General features: G+C 44.2%; 1 protein-coding gene across 1 annotated transcript in view; it reads right to left on the bottom strand.

The window, feature by feature from the left end:
• The window catches only part of LOC139767255 (insulin receptor-related protein-like), a 310,767-nt gene that overhangs the window by 200,449 nt on the left and 85,126 nt on the right, over positions 1–25,192 (bottom strand). The window lies entirely within an intron of this gene.

Below are 25,192 nucleotides of genomic sequence, written 5' to 3'. Positions count from 1 at the left end.
CATGAAATCTGGGAAGTGCATTAATTACGTACATACATGCACATATCTGTACACGCTACCGGACTCTGCCTTGGGCAAGGTTGTGTCATCAGAGTACAATCTCATCGAGGAACCTCACTCCAGCGGAGTTCATCCTTTCCCTGGTGTTGACTGTGGCACAGCCTTGAAGCTGAGGGAACTCCTGCAGAAGGACGTCTTCAAGTTATACAAAAGTATTATGTACAGAGAATCGCTTCCTGTGACAGTACAATGTCTCAATTCCAGCAAAACCTTAAGTTTTCCTACATACCAGCCGAGGTGGAGATGGTGTCTCTGTATGGTGCAGGTGGCAGACGTGGCACAAGGAGCAACATCCCATACATGGACAACTTTCCTCAAAAAGTTTGTGTTGGACGGGCAGTACAGGCCATTGTCCCCGACACACACACACACACACACACACACACACACACACACACACACGCACACTATCCATACAGACAATGACAGAGAGTTAGGTTACTTGCTAATCTGGGCTTTACAGCTATCGGCTGCAAGGGCCATTAAGGCACCTCACCGTTAAAGAAAGGCCACCCCACGAAAAATCTTGGGCGTCTTCGCCAAGCGTTGAATATCATACTAAAACTATATACATTCTGAATGTGTATATGACCCAGAACCGATTGAGGAATTGGTCGGTTTTGTATGTATAAATAGCGGCAAGTTTCGCACATACAGCAGATACCTGCATTAATTTCTTTTGTGATGTATCAGTAAACTCCGCCCTTATGCATACATTCATCTGTTCATTTGTATGTTTATCAATATATTCATTAAATCTTTTTACCTGACTGATGCGACTGTTATACACATATTCTCATCCTATACCTATAAGAAAAACCTCACGAAGAGTGATTTCTCATTTCGTTAAGCGTTCCCATCCCTTGACCTGACCCGTGACCCGAGGTGAACCCGCCCACGACAGTGGTCCTCCCGCTTCAACTTCCTGTTCGCAGATGATGCCGTCCGTCCCAAGTCAACACTAATTCTGCTATTTTGGCTCATGGTAGTCATGGTACGTATACCAAATTGGTTCGTTAACACGGCGGTACGACCCGTAAGCACGAGAGTATGACTCGTTAACACGACGGTACGACCCGTAAGCACGACGGTACGACCCGTAAGCACGACGGTACGATCCATAAGCACGACGGTACGACCCAAAAACACGACGGTACGATCCTAGAGGCCTACTGAATCGACCTTTTAAGTAACACTTTACATTTCCTGGTACTGTCGACTCTCGCTCTCTCTCTCTCTCTCTCTCTCTCTCTCTCTCTCTCTCTCTCTCTCTCTCTCTCTCTCTTGGCTCTCAGCAAGGCCCTCTCACACCGCTCATGGTCACGATAGCCTGGTAACAAAGTTAATTACTCCATCACCGCCATCCCCGTAACGTGAAGCTTATAAAGTTACAGACAGAAGAAATGAAGGAGAGTTTCACCGTGGCAATATATCCTGTGGTGGACTACCACTACCATGTCGAGAAAAAAAGAAAAGTGGTAAGGGGAGAGAGAGAGAGAGAGAGAGAGAGAGAGAGAGAGAGAGAGAGAGAGAGAGAGAGAGAGAGAGAGAGAGAGAGAGAGAGAGAGAGAGAGAGAGAGAGAGACAGACAGACAGACAGACAGACAGACAGACAGACAGACAGACAGACAGACAGACAGACAGAGAGAGAGAGAGAGAGAGAGAGAGAGAGAGAGAGAGAGAGAGAGAGAGAGAGAGAGAGAGAGAGAGAGAGAGACTTTAAGCTAATGTTCGAGATGCGTGAAATCTTCGGGGCTTTTTTTGACAAGTTGACGACCATGAACGGTGGCGATTAAATTAAAGGCTGTGTAAATTCTCAAATATGGCGGTGAAAAAAACGTTTATATATATATATATAATATATATATATATATATAAATATAATATATATATATATATATATATATATATATGTATAATATATATATAATATATATATATATAACCTGCAGGGTAGTCTCTATTTACATTTTCTCGACATATTTGTGAGACGCATGTCTTGTTCCCCTGGAATTGATTAAAGCCACATTACCACAGGAGGTAGAAAGACAGTATGCCCTCTGTATACCAACAACGACCCACCGTTGTATCATGATAACTATAAGAAATATATGATCGATGATGTATTATAATTATATATATATATCTTTTTTTTATTATACTTTGTCGCTGTCTCCCGCGTTTGCGAGGTAGCGCAAGGAAACAGACGAAAGAAATGGCCCAACCCCCCCCATACACATGCATATACATACGTCCACACACGCAAATACACATATATATTGTATAAGTATTATATGATCGATAATATATTGCACATAGAAATATATACATAATATAGGATAATCATATAAACATGTATATTGTACAACAGCCATAAGAAATGTTCCGGAGTAAACATTCAAAATGCGTGGAATATTAAAATACACAAGGGAGGCTTAAAAAACCCAAAAAACATCGGAACCCAATTTCATCATTTTAGAACTATTTCTGGTATTAGCTCTCTCTCTCTCTCTCTCTCTCTCTCTCTCTCTCTCTCTCTCTCTCTCTCTCTCTCTCTCTCTCTCTCTCTCTCTCTCGTTGGTCCAGTCAACAGAAACAATTCAACGAATCTATTTTAAGCAAGCCTGTAAGCCAAACTCGGATGCACAGACAGACAGACAGACACATCTACGCGCCAGAGACAGACGCACCGGAGACAGACAGACGGACAGACGGACAGACGGACGGACAGCAATCCTTAGAGAGTCAGGTGTTCCATTCTGTCTCCTTGACAGTTTCCTCTCAATCTCCTCCTGACGTTTTCTTCTTAAAGAAAAAGAAAAAGAAAAAGAAAACTATTGACAACTGTAGTTTCCCACTGGTTACAAGCTGGTCTTATGTCGGTACTGGCGAGATGATTTAGTGGATTTTTAGTTCCATTCCGTACGGCATAACATGGCTGAGGGATTTTCACCTAAAGTGGGTTCTGTGCAAGACGTTGTTTCGGTCATGTGTCGTCTATAGTGTGGTGTACGTCGCCACTTCTCTTACAGCGTCAAGTGTCGCACGAAGGTACGACCCTTGAGCACGAAGGTACAACCCTGCGAGCACGACAGCACGACCCCCCGAGTACGACGATACTAACCTTGAGTACGACGGCACGACTCTCGAGTACGACGGCACGACCTCTGAGTACGACAGCACGACCCTCGAGTACGACGACACTACCTTTCTGTATGACAGCACGACCCTCGAGTACGAAGGCACGACCCTCGAGTACGACGGCATGACCCTCGAGTACGACGTCACGACCCTCAAGTACGACGGCACGACCCTCCAGTACGACGGCACGACTCTCCAGTACAACGGCACGACTTCTGAGTACGACGACACGACCCTTGAGTACAACGACACTACCCTTGAGTATGACAGCACAACCCTCCAGTGCGACGGCACAACCCTCGAGTACGACCGCACGACCTTTGAGTACGACGGTACGACCCTTGAGTATGAAGGTGTAACCTATGACCTGACCCTTAAAGGACATTTAAAAGGCTTGGCCTTCATACCTAACTTTCGTGCCACCGTGCTTAAAGGTCGTACTGTCGTGCTCAAGGGTCATGCCGTCATTCTCAAGGGTCGTACTGTCGTACTTAAGCTGTTTAGACAAACTGGAAACTTAGGCATTTTGTTCTTACAAACGGCCAGCACCAGTGTGTGCTCACCGGCTGACGGAGTTCCATGTCCATGGACCGTAATGTAATCAAATTGGTTACGTTTACTTACTTCCTCAATAACACACAATCTTAAGCCACAAAATTAACATATCTCCCCGGTATCACAAGATGCACAGTGTTGTCAATGCTGACAACTTAAAGAAAAGGATTTATTGGTAATGATAAATCCTGATTTATGAATTAAGATTTATTGCAATGAAGGAAAACGCATTTGCTTTGGCTTCTATTTCTTGGAATAGTTTCCCACGAATGCTGAAAATTGTGTTACAGAAGCACACTACTTCTTCCTACAAGGTACGATAGTTTTCATGGTCTAGATCATAGCAATTCGAAAGGTACGTGCGAGAGTCAACTGAAATACCCTCAAATCAAAACTGAGGAATATCGTCTGCAGCTACAAACCCTGACATGTCAAAGACGTTCCCGGACATTTCTACCTTCAGGAAGGAGTCTATGGACGGTGGTGGGGGTCATGGCCGCCGTCAAGCTAAAAATCCACTAAACGGAAAAATATCTTTAAAAACCCCCCTCCTTCAGGAGTGGAGAATCATATCCCAAGACAGCGAACACGACGTATGTGGCCCGTGTCGAGGGAGGTAATGTTCATAACGCAGAGGGTCAAGCTTCGCTGCCTATACAACTCTGGAGGACACAGGCTCTCCTGTGGGAGAGACAGGGTTATATGACCACCTGCCAACGTCTCTCTTCGGTTCAGTAGGAAAACTATTACCCAGGTCGCGTGCTGCTTCATCTCTCAACTACAGCGAGAGGCGAAACTCTTTTTTTTAATGTTAGCTGAAAATGCACGGGCAACTGAATGCAACTAAATGATCAAAGCTATCTCATCAACGTTTTATATATATATATATATATATATATATATATATATATATATATATATATATATATATATATATATATATATATATATATACCCTAGCATAAGGAAGGTCTCCATTAAACCAACCCCTAGGGAAGGATGAACAGCTATACTGACTGTGGACAGACTGCCGCAACAACGATTCGAACCTATGTGCTCGACTCCGGACGCCCTTGAATGCGTCACGGTCAGCCACACTACCCGCTACACCACAGACGACCATATCTAATATGTAATTCGATCACTAAGTTCTTTTATACATGTTGGCGTCCCGAGGCTTCCCAAGACGACTGCTTCTGACACCGATCTATGAATACCTGCAATATGTACACGCTAATCCAGCGCCATCTGTAAGGAAAGGCAGGAAACACACTAGAACGATTAAGAGAGAAATGCTAATACGAGGGAAAATAAAGATTCCATCAGATGTTCCTCCCAGCAATCGTTCGTTCCCAGTGGCACAGAATGATCCCTCCCCCTCCAGGCATTTAAGCTTGCCAGCAGTACCGTCCTCCACTTTAAGAGCCCTGCTAATAGCACGGCACGTCATAACACAGCAGGAACCTTCAAACCCAGTCACCAGCAAGGCGGCCGAGACGCAAGATGAGCAGGTGAGATCAAAGCTGGGTTGCTGCAAACCTCTATCTTTAACCTCTTGTGCACAGTGGTACGACCATTGACCACGAAGGTGCGACTTTGGAGCACAGTGGTACGACCCTTCACCACGAGGGTACGACCCTAGAGCACAGTGGTACAACCCTTGACCACGAGAGTACGACTCTGGAGCACAGTGGTACAACCCTTGACCACGAGGGTACGACCCTTCACCACGAGGGTACAACTCTTGGATCACAACGGTACGACCCTTAACCACGAGGATATGACTCTTGAGCACGAGGGTACGATCCTTCAACATAACGGTACGACCCTTGAGCACGAGGGTACGATCCTTCAACATAACGGTACGACCCTTGAGCACGAGGGTACGATCCTTCAACATAACGGTACGACCCTTGAGCACGAGGGTACGATCCTTCAACACAACGGTACGACCCTTGGCCATGGCATCATGACTCAGAAGAATCAGGACAAAGGTCTCGCAATCCTGATCAGGGTTCGAACCGTCCCGATCATTGCGAATTACGAGAGCAGGGAGGATAGGATACCCCGGGAGTCACAACAGGTCACCCCCAACATCTCCGACACGATACTGTTGTTCATATCGACCACACGTACGACAGATGACTGAATTTGAAAACCATCTTCCACCAGTCATTCGCTGTGTGACCCATCTGATACGAACATCTTTATCAGTAAATCGAGTTTGACAAGAGTTCTATCTATCTATTTAGCTATCTATCAGCAACTTATTTCCATCTACGTAGGTTATATCAAAGTGCATGCACATAGGAAAGCAACCCATTTTTTTTTTTTTTTGGGGGGGGGGATTATTTTTCAAAACAGTCGGCTCAATTTCCTGGGTAGGATAGAGTACCCAGCAATCTTATGGCAATCATTGCAACACCTCTGTCAAAACTGCCAGAGAATAATCAAACAATCCACTTTCACAAAGACGGATACCATGGATATATATATATCTTTTTTAAGAAATTACAGTTTTGCCCAACTATTTCATAATGTAACTTTCTCTTCCTCTGAAACTGAGGAATAAATCATTATCTTAGATCTGCAGAAGATTATATAAATTTCCCCAGAAAGCCTCAACGTTAGACGTTATTCGTAATCACACCAGGAGAACGGATAGTACGACCCACGCGTATGATAGCTGACCTCTGGCCAGAACCTCAAGAATCTGTGTTAAAGACCCGACATCATACTTAGGGAAAGGTTAACTTCCTCATCTACTTACAAGCCATCTTACTACAACCTTAAATCCCTTCTTCTATGCTCTAAGCTTCTTTGGCATCAAAGCTGGCAACAGACTAAGTACTAACTTGTTGCTACACCTCTCCTGCAGCAGACTGACACACACACTGCCCTCTGACCAAACGTATGGTGATCCTCTTACTGACATTATGTAAGTGTAGAGAGAATGGATTGTTGACGCAAGTCAACTGCACCCTGACCATATACAGTCATCAGTTTATGGTGCACGAACCAGTTTAAAGGTGCGAGACAACAACACTCACAACCACATACGTGATCGTACACACCACCAGCAACAGGTGTGACCCTCATACACATGCATGAATGAAGCCGACCATAACCCCATAACGAAAGCCATCGACCTGGCAATACGTGGGCGTCTGGTCTAGTGGCTGGCGGACTTGCTGACCGGGCGACACCAAACCATCCGCTTTAGAAGAGCCACACTGGTATCACACTACCCCTAACATGCGTTGTACCACAGGGCACCAAGGTGGGCGCCGCTCTACTAAACCATTCCTGAAGGACACAAGCCACTCCTGGAAGGTCGTAGACGACTACACCTTTGACATCACTATCACTACCCTCTTGACTTCATTACCCTTCATTAGATTATCAAAGACTTCCAAGACTGGACTGCGGCAGACTACGTCAACATCAACCACACTAAGACCCTAATGACGCACATCAACCTGGGTGCAGACAACATCCTGTGGCCCGGGATCACACTAGGCCCTGACATTGGGTAGTAGAGAGACTTCAAACTACTTGGTGTGTCACAATAGACGAAGGTCTAAACACTCATGCTATTATCATCAACTCTTCCTCACACCTTCTGGACTTTCTCCGCTGACAGAAATCACTAGGCGTCCCACCAGTTGTATGATCTTCATTCCACCTTAGCTCACCTACGCCTCCCCAGCCTAGCCCTCGCTATAAAAGGCACACCGAGGTACCAGTCATAAAGGGAAAAGGGCATGCGGAATGATCCTGGGCCGTTCGTACATCACCTACAGAGAGGCCCTCATCTCGCTGAACCTGTCCACCCTCTTCGACCAACATATGGCAGTTTGGCAATACACTGCTGACACCCCCTCCCGCCTCCCTGTCACAGAGACCTCCTCCCTCCCGATGCCCCTCCACCACGGATCAACGTTCGTCACCTCAATCGACTTGTTCAATCAGATCTCGTTCAGATAGAACAGTCCTATACCTACCATTGTGAACGTCATAAACAATCCATGAATAAGTACACAGCTATGCAAGTGAACATCTTAATTTTCTGTTAATGATGCTATGCAGCATGTGAACTACTGTATTACTATCACTATCCATCACAACGTTTCATCAAGATCATTAAGTTTAAAACACACCATTAACTCTGTAAAAATCCCTGAAGATCTGTCATCCTGGCTACCTACATGCACCTCACCCATGTGCTTAGCTAAACTGTGGAAAGATCTAGCTCAGCCTAATCTTAAGCTCTTGCATGATTAGTTAACCAGTAACAAACATGACCTCCCAGTTATGTAATATCTAATACCTCAACTGTATATTCACCCATATGGCTGGCTACCTACATCCAATAAACCGATATTTATTAGCTTATTCATTAATCTATCATTTCCAAGAATCTCGTTATGTATTGGTGAGTGAAGCTGTAACTTTCTACCCAAATAATCATTACAATCTTGAAAACTAGGAAAAGAGAAGAGCAGGAATATAAACACAACACAATTTCACCTCCATCATCGCGTATGAAGGAAACATTCCTTAAAGAATATCTGGCATATGTGGAATCAAGTCGAAAGAACACCAAGGTATGAAGCAATGTTGTTGTTGTTACTCGCTTATTGATAGAGTTATGATGCTGGACTTCACAAGTTGCGAGTGTAATTGGTTGTAAACAGATCCACGTCAAAGCATATGTCTGAAATAAGCAAACGATGCATTTCTCCTCCATTGGGTTCAGCGCTGCGTAAATCATCAACAGATTACTCGCTCAATATATCCAAGTGAATTTTTCCGTTTCTAACGTGTAAGATCTGCTCATTTCAAGACTGAAAAAAAGAAGTTAAATCACAGCACCCACGAGAAAGTCAGGATGTCTGCGGTCATCTTTTTAAATAAACATTGTATTACTGTGTCGCTTTATCATCTGCACTCGTGTTATTAAATTCGTCATGGACGTTCTTAATAAAACACTAAAGCCCCATGAACATGCAAGGATGCATGACGAAGCTTTCAACACACACCGCAGCCTCTGCCTCCACTGGGACTCCTTAACCATGTACGCATCAGCTTACCACAGGTCGCCTCTCACAGCTGAGTGTGACGCCGTAACAGATCCTTTGCGAGTGGAGGCCTAGAACGTGGCAGCTGCTCGTACATTGGCGGGAAATTTCATCGTACAAATATCTACTCTAGGTGAACCTGTCGTCACACAGCCTAGGTGAACCTTCAACAGGTGAATACGACCCTCCTCTGAGATCCATGCTACTTATGTCACCTTCACATCGAAAGAAAAAAAGAATATTCGAACTCACCGATTCCTATACACGAAATATTTTTGGATGTTGCTACAGTCTTTTGAAAGAGAGGCGTCAGATTCTTCTAACCACTCGAGCAGATCCTTTGCATCATCAGGGGTGCGTTTCAGACCATGTAGTCGACAACTTTTGTTTCAGTCGCATTCCAGCACTGACTGTTTACATTGTTCGCCTCGACATCAACACGTACACTCGTACCTCTAGTCCATAATCCTCGGCTGGAGCTCCTCCTTCAGTCTGGGACGGATTTATGAATCGAGGGAGTTGCAAACTTCACATATCAGTAGCATTCATCCGGATCATCTCGAAGATTATCATACGTAGCTTAATGCAGCGTTGAGTAATGCGGTCTCGCACCACTACGTTAGCTGCTCATTAACCTTTTCATAATCATACAACCATTTCCTCTCAAAACCATCTCTCCTCAACTGGCCATGAACCACTGAAGGACAGGACTCGCCATGCATTACATCAAACACCACACTGACCAACACATGCCCAAAGTTATCCAATATATCAGCCAGCTGTCCCATTCTCTGCTCCTAATCCTCTTGAGTGTCGGAAGTTTAGAATTAACTTCAACTGAGGACGAGCCATCGCAAGACAAGGACCTACGCTAGGCATATCCCTGTGGAGTATAAGAAAAACAGACAAAGCTTCCCTCCTTCACCAGTAACCTACCAGAAGCAGAGTGTCACACGCTACTACGGGTAACAGAGACGTTAAAAGTTAAAGGACTCGGGCGAGGAATGTCAATAAAGCTGTGCAGACATACTTGGTAGTAATATGTTTTCAACAAGAGCGACATATTGGGCTACATGGGAGAGAGGGTTCGTGAGCAATAAAAATCGGCAGACAATCTACACTCTCATAACCCAGTATACCTGTGGCTGATGCTGTGCTGCTGCGTACTGTGGCAGTGCTGCAGGACGAGGTACTGTAATGCTGCTGTGTGCCTTGCTGCTGTGCGTCTGGGTAGTGTGGTACTGCACTGTAGCTGGGTTGGGTGGTGCTGCACTATGCCTAGGTACTGCAATGTTGCCCGTATGCCTGGGCAATGCGGTACAGCCCGCGTGCCTAAGTACTCCTATACTGCCTGTGTGCCTAGGTATTGTGGTGCTGCTGTGTGGCTAGGTCCTGTGATAGTGCTGTGCGGGTGGGTCCGGCGATCACAGCCGCTCTAAAGGGAGAGAGGTGCGAGGCATCCGAACGTCTTGTATAAAGCATGGGAGCGTACGGCATCTTGACCCTCCTTAACATAGGGCGTCTTGCACTTCTTTGACAGAGACTCGGAGAACGAGGCTATCCCAACTTCTTTCAAATGAAAGCCCCAGTCTCAATGGATTGTGAGTTAGTGGTTTGGAGAGGTTACGAGCCTCAGTGAAGGAGGAGTGAGTGGGGCGCAGGGAGTCGAAACTTTTCTTTAGTCAGAGTTAAAGGGGCGGAAAGCAATCCCAATTTCCTCAGACTGTAACAGAGTGGTGCTCGAAACTAAAATCTCAGACAGGTGAATGTGTGGGTGCAAGTGAACACCAATGAGGCACTCAGATTCCATCTACCGATCTATAATTGTCCTTCTATTTGGCAAATATTTCTGAGTCAATGAAGCTATAGATGATACAGTTAAATAGATCCACAAATTTCATTCCCTCTTATCATTTTTCAAAACATAAATCAAAAAAACTCTTGTACTGCACATACAAATGAAATCCAGGACAACATTATTAGCAAAAATTGTTCCATGTGACAAGTCTACCATCATGCCCTGGGTGCGTGGTCACAGCGGTAGTCTACTGCAAGGACAAAGTAGATAACACACCAACCTGCAAAATAGACAGCAGGACTTGAATAAATCCACAGGATCCTTCAGGAGCTGCGACCCTGCCTTGTCTTACCAAGGAAAAAAAAAATCACTTTTTTTTATGGCAGAGTCGACCAACCTGGACGCCACTCGTAACCACGAGATCGAAATATTATGATAATGGGACACCTCCTACCACATCAGGAAGGAGGGAGGTCGTCCCAGCACAGCCATCACTCATCTACTTCCTCACGTTCAGAAAAACTCACTCGCCACCACATTGCCAAGTGTAATAGAATTATGACAATCAACCACCTCATTATTTACTGTCCAAAATACCACATTCTCAAACGAATATTGAAAATAATCGGCTAAACTCATAATTCAGAGATTTCTAAAAAGATATACTTGGATAGCAAAATCATACTAGTTTTATTTTCTCTCTCAGTTGTTTAATCATAACTATTTAACTTTTTACAAGTTTTTTAAATCAATAAAGCAGCCTTCCTTTGACGTATGTTTTACTATCTATGAATGGTATATCTCTATTATTTTTATTATCAATCGTTACTGATATAATTCATCACTATTATCATATAATTCATTATTATCATATAATTACCTATTATTATTTAAATTATCAATATTTCTTATCGATACTTTTCTTCCCGTGTTCCATCATTCTTCCAACCTTATTTAAGAACGTCTTTCTACACTTCACACACACATTTCTGATCATCGACAGTTAAGTATTAGTACAACCAGCGATGAAACATCATAATGGATACCTGGCATAATGACCTCATATATTGACCGATGGCAATGAAACCCAGCAACCACCCAACGAACAAACCATCCAACTAACAAACCACCCAACGAACAAACCATCCAACTAACAAACCATCCAACTAACAAACCATCCAACTAACAAACCACCCAACGAACAAACCATCTAACTAACAAACCACCCAACTAACAAACCATCCAACTAACAAACCACCCAACGAACAAACCATCCAACTAACAAACCATCCAACTAACAAACCATCCAACTAACAAACCACCCAATTAACAAATCATCCAACTAACAAATCATCCAACTAACAAACCATCCAACTAACAAACCACCCAACTAACAAACCATCCAACTAACAAACCACCCAACGAACAAACCACCCAACTAACAAACCACCCAACTAACAAACCACCCAACTAGCAAACCACCCAACTAACAAACCACCCAACTAACAAACCACCCAACTAACAAACCACCCAACTAACAAACCACCCAACTAACAAACCACCCAACTACCAAACCACCCAACTAACAAACCACCCAACTAGCAAACCACCCAACTAACAAACCACCCAACTAGCAAACCACCCAACTAGCAAACCACCCAACTAGCAAACCACCCAACTAACAAACCACCCAACTAGCAAACCACCCAACTAGCAAACCACCCAACTAACAAACCACCCAACTAGCAAACCACCCAACTAGCAAACCACCCAACTAACAAACCACCCAACTAACAAACCACCCAACTAACAAACCACCCAACTAACAAACCATCCAACTAACAAACCACCCAACTAGCAAACCACCCAACTAGCAAACCACCCAACTAACAAACCATCCAACTAACAAACCACCCAACTAACAAACCACCCAACTAACAAACCATCCAACTAACAAACCACCCAACTAACAAACCATCCAACTAACAAACCACCCAACTAGCAAACCACCCAACTAGCAAACCACCCAACTAACAAACCACCCAACTAACAAACCACCCAACTAACAAACCACCCAACTAACAAACCATCCAACTAACAAACCACCCAACTAACAAACCATCCAACTAACAAACCACCCAACTAGCAAACCACCCAACTAACAAACCACCCAACTAACAAACCCCCCAACTAACAAACCACCCAACTAACAAACCATCCAACTAACAAACCACCCAACTAACAAACCATCCAACTAACAAACCACCCAACTAACAAACCACCCAACTAACAAACCATCCAACTAACAAACCACCCAACTAACAAACCACCCAACTAACAAACCACCCAACTAACAAACCATCCAACTAACAAACCACCCAACTAACAAACCATCCAACTAACAAACCACCCAACTAGCAAACCACCCAACTAGCAAACCACCCAACTAACAAACCACCCAACTAACAAACCACCCAACTAACAAACCACCCAACTAACAAACCATCCAACTAACAAACCACCCAACTAACAAACCATCCAACTAACAAACCACCCAACTAGCAAACCACCCAACTAGCAAACCACCCAACTAGCAAACCACCCAACTAACAAACCACCCAACTAACAAACCACCCAACTAACAAACCATCCAACTAACAAACCACCCAACTAACAAACCATCCAACTAACAAACCACCCAACTAACAAACCATCCAACTAACAAACCACCCAACTAACAAACCATCCAACTAACAAACCACCCAACTAGCAAACCACCCAACTAGCAAACCACCCAACTAACAAACCACCCAACTAACAAACCACCCAACTAACAAACCACCCAACTAACAAACCACCCAACTAACAAACCACCCAACTAACAAACCATCCAACTAACAAACCACCCAACTAACAAACCATCCAACTAACAAACCACCCAACGAGCTAAATATTTACATACCTCATAATTTGAACTATCGTGAGTTTCATTTGTTCATTTTCTGTCCCTGGAAAGACTATTTGTACTTGTGGTAAATCTGAAAATTTTTGGTGTTGAACTCTGAATTGAAATCCTTTTTTACATAAAAAAAAAAAAAAATCCTTCCCCTTATTGTCGTAACAGGTGTTTAGCATCTGTCATCGTTACCACTCCTAATAATGAAGAATTACATTGGATTCGTATTTTTTTTCTCAATTTACATGGAACTATTTTCTTCTCAATTATCTCCACACTCAAATCATTTTCCTACAGTCTAGTTGTAACCTTACGTACACTGCACGTTCCTGTGGGATGCCACTTAACCTCCGATTATCTGTACACGTTCTTGTACGCCGAAGTAAATCATTAAACTTTAGTCAACCAGCTTGGTATTACTTTCTCATTACTCCTCATTACTTCCCTCCATACAAAGTGGGTTATACGGAAGCCGATCTGTCCCAATCTCCCTCTTTATAGAATAGATTATAACCCTTCTTGATAACCCCAACCTCTCTACATTTCTCCAAACCCCAAACTCGAAGATGAATAGGGAGGGTAGAACCCCTCTGTTCCCAGCCACCTCTCCCAGTGCGGTTGTTCCAGGAGGCTGTAGTGGTAAGAGGAAGAGAGGAGGTGGTTAGACTACCCTGGCTGGATCCACATCCTCGCCAGACACACTTCGTGGCGCCGCTGAGGAACTTGACCAAAGACCAGAATATTGCATTTACAGGAAGAGCGTCAACTTGGCCACCATCTCCACACAAACTTTTACCCACGTGGAAAGTTGTTGCCTTCGAGAGAAAATTGTTGTAACGCTGCAGAAAATTATACTCATTCTGAAACATTATATATATATATATATATATATATATATATATATATATATGAACAATGGTATCGTGGGGTTAGCAAAATCTACAAAACTTTTCGGGAAAAATAACATATCAAGCTGTAATGTATTTTCCAGTACCTCTTGAGGGAGATGTTAGACCAAAGCTTGATACGCTTTTTATTTTCATTTTTCCTGAGAGTTAAGATTAATATATATTGAGAGAGGGAATTCCCCCCTCCCTATCCCCCCCCCCCAAAAAAAAAAGAAATCCTTTTAATAAGCTTTCGAAACAAAAACAAAAAACGCGTGCAAGATAGTGTTACCCAAAGCATGATCAAGCAAACTGTGATAAAACGAATTCTTTCTCTTCCTATTTCTACACACACACACACACACACACACACACACACACACACACAGAGAAACAAGAACTGCGTGGCCTCTTCACAGTCCCTAATGGCCAAAGATCAATCTCACTCTTAGTTGCTTAGATGTTACTCATGTTATCACACCATTTAAGGTCTCATTGTTCTGGGGCTGGCAGTAGCTACAACCATAGACAGTTTAGTAGGCTCCGATTCTCTTTATCCTCACTCCTTGTTTAGATACCTGTGAGACCAGAGTGTGACATGCCTGGTTTTGGAGCCAGATACCTATGTGAGCATCACTGGTAAAGGGATTCAAACCATACTGTTGTGGATTCCCTTTCACATATGTAGATCTGGAAGATGAAGAAGTTCATGCTTCAGCCAATCTTGCTTTAGATGAAGAGGCTGTTGAACACAACATCGAACTATCAGTTAGAAGTCTAAAATCTACTAAGAAACAAATATTCATCTGAAGCAAGTAGAGGAAGCACAAGTAGGGACAAGGGGCTGGACTGGCACAGAGCGCCTGGGTGAATTTCCCTCACAACGTTTGTGAGTGGGAGATCAAGTGGGATGCCACACTGCCTCCACACTGGTGGGGTCAAAGGCCACTGACACCAGCAGTTTTTTCTCCCCCCCCCCCCCCTCAAACCCTGACTGCTGACAGTTGTGAGAGGGGGAAAAAAAATAATATTCCAGAACTCACTTTCGTTAACCCAGGCAGGATAGCTATTTCAAGATCCGAGTTTTCCAGTAATGATGAGCGGAAGTGGCGAGGAGGTGTGGCGGCAGGGGCGGCGGGAACGGTGACGGTCGAACCCCCACTCGGTGTCAGAGCTCTCCATGCGACTAATTATTTGACCGGCCAGTATCAAACTTGCCGTGCTCATGCATGTGCATACGTAAGAGATCTGCCTCCTGAATACTGGACGACCTGTCTTGTACGCTGGACAGCACAAGCTTTCCTCGTTAGAGGACAGAACGCCAAGCTCAAAGGAATACGGTTTTTCATCCTGCCACCTTACCTGGACGAAATACTATTTCTACTTCATCTAAGCAGATACTGGACAACCATAATGCTTCAGAGGAAACCATCACGTGATCGTGTCCCATACTGACCCTAAGGTATCAAAATGTTATTCAAGTTAAATACAAACAAGAACTACTTTTTTTTCCCCATTAATATGGTTCACCCAGGTAACACACCTGGGCCATACCGGCAGTCCTAACCTTAGCAACCAAGGGCACTACACCAGCACTATGACGCATCCTAGCGAGGCAGGGTATTCCCACAGCAGTATAAAACATCCTAGCAAGCCAGGGTACTCCACCAGGAGTATGAGATTCTCTAGCAACCCAGGAAACTACACCATCAGTGTGATACACCTACCTAACCAGCCAGGACTTTCCACCAGTAGTGACACACACGTGGGCCAGTTTGGACGTGTGTCCCGCAGTGTGGTAAACCTGAGCCAGCTCAAGCTACTATACCGCCAGTAAGACACACTTATGCCAATCAAGCCACTGTATACCGTCATTGGTAAACACGTAGACCAGGTACAGCTGTGTGCAATGTATCTGGTGCAACATATCAGGACCAGCCCAACCATATCTACCATTAGTCGAGCACATAGGGGCCAACCAGAGTCAGTGTTACCTTCAGTGTAACGTCTCGACCAATCAGAGCCGGTGCATCTTCAGTCTAACATACCTGGGCCAATGAGAACCAATGTACCATCAGCAGAACACACCTAGGCCAATCGAAGCCAGTGTTTCGTCTATATTAACACATCCGCACCAATAAAAGTCACTATAACACATCAAAGCCTATGAAAGGTAACGTACCGTCAATGTACCACATCAGGGCCGATGTACCGTCAGTGGAAGACATTTGGACCAGCCCGACCGGCTGTAGCACCAGCATCACGTACCCCAGCACCAGCTACAGTAGGTGAACCCTAAGTGCGAGTACCTCACCCACGATGGACGCTCTTACCGTACAGTAATAAAGACGTTACAGAATGTCCCTTAGCTAAGGGAGACAGTACCAGAGCGCTCCAAATCGACCTTCAGTTATCGAGAGTTGAAGTACATGGTGTAGATCACACGGGATTGTAAATGAAAGGGAAGTTCTTACCTACAGACGTGTGTGCTGGGCCACTAGAGTCAATACTACGTAGTGGTGGATCCTGACCTGGCGACGCAGTAAATGCACCACTCACAGTAGCGCGCCTCTTATGTTGTTTATATTCCGTCAGACGAGAGGACAGACCCATACGTGGCGTCTCTGGACGCGACCTGGTAAGGGCCTGCTGGTGCTGGCATCCAGTGGGTTACACGTGAAGTGTTACAGTGTGGTAGAGTGTGTGGCAGGCGGCCGAGCATGTCCCCTGTGGCTCAGGGTGTCCGCCTACCGGATCCTGACACACCGCCACAGTTATTCTGCAGGAGGTGGGAAGGTGAGCAGCCTCACATTCTCGTTCAGGAAAATGAAAAAAAAAAAAAAGTTAAATAAGATAATAGTACATTAAGTACTTGTCTTGCCTGGCAGCGCTGGTGCCTAGGCTTTATTAGTGAAGAATGAAATAGATGCACCAATATATAAATATCATATATACATATATATATATATATATATATATATATATATATATATATATATATATATATATATATATATACACACGTGTCCGTGTGCGTGTGTGTGTGTGTGTATAGATAGATATATATACAACATTACCGACTCTGTCTGCTCAAGGTTATATCGCCAAGGGAAAAACCCCTTTAGCAAGGCTGTATCAATGAGAGTCCAGTCACGTCAAAGGTCTTCTCACTCCAAAGGAATCCACATTTCCCTGTTACTGTAAGTAGCGCAACCTTGGACACAGGCACAAGCCAGCCCGGGTTCGAGTCTGAGAGCGGCGGTCGGCCCACAACCAAACCAGCTGTTCGTACTCCCTTCAGGGATAATCGACAAAGGGATACCTGGATTAGGCTGGGATATGTGCAGGTGTTACACATAAGGGCAAAGACATGTACATACATATCCAAGGTTAAGATACTGAGCAACGCGAGTTGAAAACTCTCTCCCCCTAATACACACATAGTAATCACACACACACAAACACACACACACACACACACACCAAATGAGGCAAAAGCACGACACGGCTCTGCCACTGCAGCAGAGAGGTCAAGAATGTTAAAGTAATGGAGAGTGATGGACATGCCGGGCTTAAAGTAACGTGTACAAATGGACTAGCAGTAAATGGTACAGTGCGAGAGTTCAAGGGTCGAAGCAGGGAAGACGTGCACCGGATATTGCTGGAGGGAAGACTTACTAAAAGAGACATCTCGCCTGCTCTGTCCAGAGCTGTACCCGACACTGAGGAGGTAAAGACATGAAAGTTTCAAGGAATACTGGTAGATGAACCTTATCCAGACCAAACATCATAGGAGGGGCAAAAGTGGTGTTAATTATATATGATCCTGCAGAGCATTATATAAACGACCAGCACATGTATGCAGTGATATTGTGAGGGAACAGACAGGATGGAAGATAATGCTGGAAAACACAACTTAACAAGAAATGGTAAGACATTATCAACAATAACGGGGGATTTCAATGAGAGATCGACTTGGTGGTGGTGGTGGGATTCGGATTATTACGCAGACGGAGATTATGAGACACGTTATCTTACAGGATCATACAGGAGGGTCTCCCACACCAGCTGGGCACTAAGCACGCATGGTCGAGAGGGACAGAGACACCATCATTACTTGATCTTATCTTCACACGGACTAGCATGGATACTGACACCATCATGTACGATACACCAGTTGCAAAAAGTGATGATGTAAACAATGCTGGGGTTTGATTATGTGGTACATAAGAACTTTAGCGGTAATGGAAAGCATCTCGAAGAGGATATATGTGAGTGGAAATCATACAGAACTTGACAATATCTATGGGAATATAAAGTGGAAAAAAATGGAGTTCAGTAGCCATGAGGTGATCAGGTTTCCTGGTGAACGATAAGATATAATAAAGGAATTACTCTCTCTCTCTCTCTCTCTCTCTCTCTCTCTCTCTCTCTCTCTCTCTCTCTCTCTCTCTCTCTCTCTCTCTCTCTCGCCTTCTACGACACGCAGGAGGTACGTGAGCAGTATTCTTTCTCCCCCTCCTCTACCCTCTCTTCCACCTGGCGAGACTTGAACCAAACTGTATTCGCTTTACTCTTCATCACACTCATCTTCACAGTACCCCTTTGGGCGTGGACCAAGATTTCATCATTTTTGACTCAATATTCTTCTCACTACATCCTCATCTTCAGCACAGAGGTCTTCACCCTTATATCTTTAGTAAGCTAGGTTCATTTTGTGTTCACTATACTCTTCTGCATTACACTCTTGATATCACAGACCCTTATCTATATTTAGTCTGGTTTAAGGCCGACCTTGAGCACTTTCCATAGACACACAAACCACAAACACACAAGACTCTTAGTAATATATAGACATACATTATTGCCATTACTGTTACCATTACCATTATTACCAGTATCGTTATTGCTATTAATGCTAAGATTATCATCATCATCATGAACATAATTTTCTCGAAATCAAAGATATGCCTAACAGGAAACACAACCACTTGGGAGAAAGTACAGAGTTGGGAGGATGAGAGACCTCAGGACCAGCTGAGAGGCAGACTGGATGACGAGTGCACTACCGTAACCGTCTGTATGGAGAGGAGCAAGTACCCCACTAGCGACTGAGCAAGACAGTCGCAGCGAACCACTGGCGTTGTCGAGACCGTGTGTAAAGTTACCTCCGACTCGTGTCGAACGACAGCATCATCGACAACCCTCAGGAGAAGATTTCTGGGCGCGTGAATGATTCATCCTGGACAAGGGCTCCTCGCGCTCGCAACGCTAAAGGCTACTGGGTCTCTAACACACACATGTTTGACCTGTCTGGGAGCAGCAGACCGCCACACTTCTGACGGAGAGGGAGAACCTGCTGCAGAGGTACACGCCTGGAACGTAGGTACACAGGAGGCTCCAAGGGGATCTCACAGGTGGACGTCCTCTGCCGCCATTTCCATATCAATGATGCAAAGTAAAAAAATACAGACACAGACGTGGTGGTGGGGTGGTGTGGAACAGGATGCCTCAGCTCGGGGGATGTGGGACGAGATGCCTGAGCTGTGGTGTAGTCCGTGGTGCCTCAACTTGAGTGTGACACAAGACCCAGTACCACCTGCATGAAGGGCTATGAACCTCTCACGTAACACCATATGTGGTATGTAAGGAGGAAGGATCGAGACACCACCGTCATATGATAGATAATAAACTGATTTTCCTTTCTTCTGTTTTATTCTGTCCGTTTTATATTTTCTCCTTTCATCCTCTTTCTTTTCTCTCCTTTCTGCCGTCATCTTCGCGCTGTTGTGGATGAAGTTCATACATTTTTTCTTGTTGCAGCAGCTGACAATATTACCGTTACTCTTGTTGTATTACCAGTTATCAGGCTGTGGCAGGCGAGCAGACCACTGTGTAGCACACGTACGTCAAGGGCCCAGAAGACAGGATCCTCTGTGTATGTTTACCGGACGTACAGACCGTTACTTATGAAGAAGGTCAGTAAAGTCAGAGGCCGTATCATAAAAAAAACCTGCGTCTATATACTGATACAGACGAAAAAAAATATGTATATTTCATAACTCACGACCTGTTTTATATGGAAACAACCCCTTTATCAAAGCGGTACAACACTTAGATACAATGACGTGATCTGCATCACGGTACAACACCTTAGATATGATGAGTGCGTGACCTGAATGTTCAGGCCCCGATCGCTCAAAATCCTCCACCTCCAGTTTGGTCTCGCCGTTCTCCTTGTTCTTTCCACCTCTGACACATATATCCTCTCTGTCAACCTTTCCCCACTCATTCTCTCCACGTGTCCAAAGTATCTCAACACACCCTCTTCAGCTCTCTCATCCATACTCTTGATTTATCACACCTCTTTCTTACCCTGTTTTTACTTACTCGATCAAACTACTCACACCACATATTGTCCTCCAACATTTCATTTCCAATACGTCCATCCTCCGCACAGCCTTTTCTGTAGCCTATGCCTCGCATCCATACGATATTGTTGGGACTAGACGCCCAGTTTGCCCTTCCAGATAACGTTCTCTCTTTCCACACATTCTTCAGCGCTCCCAGAACTTTCATCCCTTCACCCACCCTGTTATTCATTTCCAGTTCCACGGTTCTATTCGCTGCTGTCTCAACTTCATCCTTTCACACACTTCTAAACTCAGTCCAACTTCTGCAGTTTCACACTCGAATTTTCTACCATTGCTGTATTATCAGCAAACAACAGACTCGCTTTCCAGGCTCCCTCATCTCCCACAGACTGCAAAGTCGTCCCTCTCTCCACGCTTCTCGCACTTAGCTGCCTCGCCACCCCATCCACAAGACTGAACAGCCATAGTGACATGACACACCCCTGTAGCACACCAACCTTCATTTGTAACTCCTGCGTACCTCCCACACCGTATATTCGTAAGACCTTCCTCATGGCATCTCTGTCAACACACTATCATATGCCTTATCCAGATTCAAAAATGTCATATAGAAATTCCCACATTCTTTAAAGCAAAACACTATCTACACATCCCCTACCACTTCTGAAACCACACTGCTCTTCCCCAATCTGAGGCTCAGTACATGCCTTCATCCTCTCAATTAAAACCCTCCCATAAAAGTTACCAAGTACACGACAACCTGCTCCCAAAATCCGTCAAGAAACAGGTAATGGAGATATGATAGCTTTTTACTACATTTTCACAGAACCTAAGGCACACCAGATGATCTATATGCATACGTAGCATTCAAGATTTTACTCCAGTGTTCTGCAAACATCTGCAGTTAACACCACTGCATCACTTCCATCCCCAGAAACTGTAAGCATCCTTGTCATCAGGTGATAACTTTTCGCCTATCGTGTTTAACCCACTTGTAAAGTATTGGATTACAAATCGCCAAACTTTGTCCAACAGTGAACCAAAACTTTTGATTTTCAGACCATGTAAGAGAGCCACTTGACGCCACTGCCGAATGTCTTGGCCATGAAGATTATTTGGCAGTGTAACTAGACAACTCCTGTGTCTTAATACATCAAAGGATTTCCACAAAGTTAAACGAACTATTCAAGAGTCGTAACACGAAACAGTTGCTCTAAATTCGCCAAACGTTCACACACACACAAAATAAAATTCAGAATTGCAGATGAAAAATTAGATGAATTTGCTACAAGTTTTATACAAAGTAAATGCATTAAACATTGTACTTCCGTTGCGTCGCCGGTTAGTGTTGCCGACCATGACGCATTCACATACGGGGGTAATCATGGTCGCGGAAGCCGTCTCACAGTCAACCCACCTGTACACCTTCCCCTGAAGGTTGGTAGATGAACGGGATACCTAATTCAACCCACGGTGTGTGTGTGTGTGTGTGTGTGTGTGTGTGTGTGTGTGTGTGCCGTCATCGTCACTGGAGAGAAACTAGTAACACTTGATGCTGACCTTCTAGCTCCAAAGAAGTCCATCTTTCCATTCTTTCCCTACTGCTGCTTGAGGGAACGCTTCCTCGAAGCAGCAAAGACAACTAAAGAAACTGTCCTTTACAGTATTGCCATGTGTATATATATCACCAAACAAAAACCTGATAATTATAGAAAACGGAGGCCTTGCAACCAACCACAAACATTTAACACCAGTGCAACAACAACAAAAAATACCTTCAATGTCATCCCACCTCAACAACATGCTCGACATATGAATTAAGCCAGTCTCTCCCACACAACTTCATAAGCCACCAGTAGTCCCAGAGCAATCAACAAATAAAAGAGACTTCATAGTTCAGCAACCTATACTCATAGTTCCCCTCCTTCACAATATACACGTGGAAAAAAAAAAAAAAAACATCCACACTGTCATCACTAGACACACGTTAATAACCCTCCTCTCCCCAACCCCGTCTTCAACTTTACTCCACCACACATACGTACATCGACCTGGAACTATTTCTTTCACGGTTGTATCCTGGACACCACCACTCACATCTCTCGTACTACAAATATCCATTCAGCACATCATCGCAGGAATCCTCATACTAAAGACGCAACTTCCACAGTGAGGACACTGAACACCTTGTCCTCAATAATTGTTCTTCCGCTCATCCCAAAAAGGCAAACACACTGTACGTGTCACCACAGTTAATGATCAATGGTCTCGCCTGACAGAGAGAGAGAGAGAGAGAGAGAGAGAGAGAGAGAGAGAGAGAGAGAGAGAGAGAATCATGAACCTCAAGCAACCTACTTACTAACGTCTTGAAGTTAAATTACACATTTCTTTTTTTACATCAGAATTCAAGCAGGGATATCCATCGGTTGTGGAAACTGGAAAAATCCTGTTCCATTTATTTCTTTTTCAGAGACAGATGTTACAATTCCATTTTCATTTCCGACTTTTGTGATGGTTACAGAAACCATGAGATAACCTCATGGTGTGAATACACTATCTAGCCTGGGTCAAACGTTAGGTGCGTCCACTGTTCACCCAGCCAGATCGAACTGCTGACCAAGGAAAAAGATGGGGACGTTACGTGTCCTAATCACAACACTTGAGGATAACAGAGAACCACAGTGACAGATGTTACATGTCTCGTGTTCACTGTCAATTAACACAGGACGAAGAGGATAGTTATGGCAGATGGTAAGGAAGGTAAAAATATCCACCAGTGTCAATCTGTTCGACTGACAGTGTCCGCACCTGCTCTGCAGTGACGACTACACCTGCCGTGCAATGACTGCATCTCCTCCTGCAGTGTCTGGTCCTTCCCTGCAGTGACCAGACCTGTCTTGCAGTGTCCGCCTATGCCCTACTTACCCTCACCATCGCCGTCCCGTCATAATCAAACGAGTCTGCAGCCACGCCATGCAACACACACCCATGGCGAGGGTTCACATCAACCGTTTAAACTTACCAAACATGACAAAGAAATCTTAGAGGAAGGTACACTGACGACTTAAAACTTTACTAAATCATCAAGTAAAAGTGACGAAGAAATCTTAAGAGGAAGGTAAAACTGAGGCCTGGCGAAACTTTACTAAGCCATCAAGTCTGATGTCGCCTTGAAACCACGGCCTTGCGATTCTGGAGGCACATTTGTACTGGACGGCCACCTGCCCAACCACGAAGATACTACGTGTACTGGGCTACACGCGGCATGTGGTGATGTGGCACACACACACACACACACACACACACCCTATCAGAAAACTAAACCAAGTCTTTCGAACTGGGTTCGTTATTATCACACGTGGAATCCAGACTACCTTTATCGTCTCACGTTACAACAAGAACGTTTTCTGACGTTATTATAAGAGTAACGGTCGACTACCACATACATTTTGTACGAATGCTTGCGAACGTGGAAAATACCACAGAAAACGTAGAGTGAAACTCGCTCGCCTAGGAATGATGGTGTCCTACCAAGAAGGATAAAGACAAGGGAACAACGAGCATGACAAAGAACACTAGGGTAAGACAAGGACACATGACCGTTGACCGACTCTAAAAGCAAGTGTTGGTCATATCGTCATTCACCGATATACGGGAAACCGTACGTCGCGCTACCATGACGTTTGAACCCATACATGAAGCAGATCCTCGTCATACACAGCGATACAGACACCGGTACATACGTGAGCGGGGGGAGAACTTGACTTACAGTAAGGCAGATGCGAGTGTAGAAAGTTAGGCAGACAAGTATCATAACTTGCATTGTTTACCTCCCTCACACTACCATGATGATTTAATCAAGTTCGTCAGGGATATTTCCATAATCCATCCTTCGCCTTCTGGAACATATCGTACTCATGGTTATCATTTTCCTCCTAATTTAAAAGGCTTTACATTCTTCGCCTGTTTTTATCGTTTTAAAAGAAATACCTTACGCAATTCTTTGAAAACTATTCGTAAAAGATTTTAATTTTAAGACATATATACAGTTCCCTAAACACACACACACAAAAAACACAGATTAGTAAAACCCTCACGATTTTATTCCCGAGGAAGTGGCGCGGGTTGACCGAGGCGTGACGGAACACACACCTACCCTTTGTGTACCACATATAATACGTTCCACCAAGCATTTCTCCTGTTCCATACTGTAAACTCTCCTCCAGAATCATCGTTTTTCCAGCTACAATAATCTTAGTATCGTACAATACCCCAAATATTCAGACCTTACACTTACGTCAAAATATTCCCATTTCCCTGTAACCACTTGGCATGTGTTA

The sequence above is a fragment of the Panulirus ornatus genome, chromosome 4 (genome assembly GCF_036320965.1).
Source record: "Panulirus ornatus isolate Po-2019 chromosome 4, ASM3632096v1, whole genome shotgun sequence".
In the NCBI taxonomy this organism is placed as follows: domain Eukaryota; kingdom Metazoa; phylum Arthropoda; class Malacostraca; order Decapoda; family Palinuridae; genus Panulirus; species Panulirus ornatus.
Note: the sequence above shows the minus strand (reverse complement) of the source record. Positions and strands in the feature narration are given on the sequence as shown.